We start from the raw sequence: 1,093 nt of genomic DNA, 5'->3' as shown, positions 1-1,093 counted from the left end.
TAAAATCCTTGCTAGAAATAATCCCCCATCTGCTGTCTGATTGCTTTCTGAAGAACATTGAGTAAATTCTCCTTCCCCAAACACATAATGTAACCCTACACCATAGTGCCTATCTACTTTGAGGAGGAATGATTGGGGTAGAATAAAAATATACTGGAAAATAGCATTCAGTTTCACACTATTGAAGTCAGAGGTCTTTTCTGCTTTCAAATGTGCCACCAACTGAGTAATATCTATCAGGCAACCTCCGTGGCTCTCAGTTTCTTTTCTGATCACCTTAAATTATTTATACTTCTAGAATAAAACAAATAAAATGACAGTTCCTGGTGGATAATAGTAAAAATATAAACTTCCAGTAATATCCAACAATGGGTTGGCTTAAACAATGGTAATTCATAGGCTATCAATTTTGAAGATAGGAAAAGTCCAAAATCAGGTGTCAGCAAACCGATGCCTTCTTTCCAGAATCTCTAACATTCTGGTGCTGGCTGTGACCTTAGGGTTCCTTGGTTTGTATCCCTGTCTCCTCTCACATGGTTATGTTCTCTCCTTTCTCTTCCAGGTTCTGTAGACTTCTGGCTTCTGTCTCCTCCTTGTGGCTTTCTCTGACTATTTCTGAACTTTTTCTGCTTATAAAGGACTCCAGTAATATGGATCAAGACCCAGTCAATTAGGCCAAACCTTAACTAAAAAAATAATAATCTTCAAGAGATCCTATTTGCATTGGGCTCACATTCAAAGGAATGCTGATTAAGATTAAAGATATGTCTAAATTTGGGTACATAATTCAATGTATCAAACCATCTAATGAGACAATTTGCTGACTAGGTTCAAGAAGCTATTGTGTCCACAATATCAAAGCAATGCTTGCAATCACTAGAGCTAATTAGAAGGTGAAATATCTGAAAGAACTTCCTTGCCCAGGTGCCTTGCGGTGCTTTCTCAGGTGCAGCCTGATTGGTGTGACCCTGGATGATAAAGAGAGCTATTTCCTGCTGTGTCCTTTGATGTTTCTATTGCCTATTTACAAATCCTGTATACCAGATTAGTAGCTCTCACAGATGATTACCTGAACCATCAATGTCAGCATTAT

The sequence above is a fragment of the Dasypus novemcinctus genome, chromosome 20 (assembly GCF_030445035.2).
Source record: "Dasypus novemcinctus isolate mDasNov1 chromosome 20, mDasNov1.1.hap2, whole genome shotgun sequence".
Taxonomy (NCBI): domain Eukaryota; kingdom Metazoa; phylum Chordata; class Mammalia; order Cingulata; family Dasypodidae; genus Dasypus; species Dasypus novemcinctus.
The sequence above is the reverse complement of the archived record's forward strand: the minus strand, read 5'-3'. Positions refer to the sequence as shown.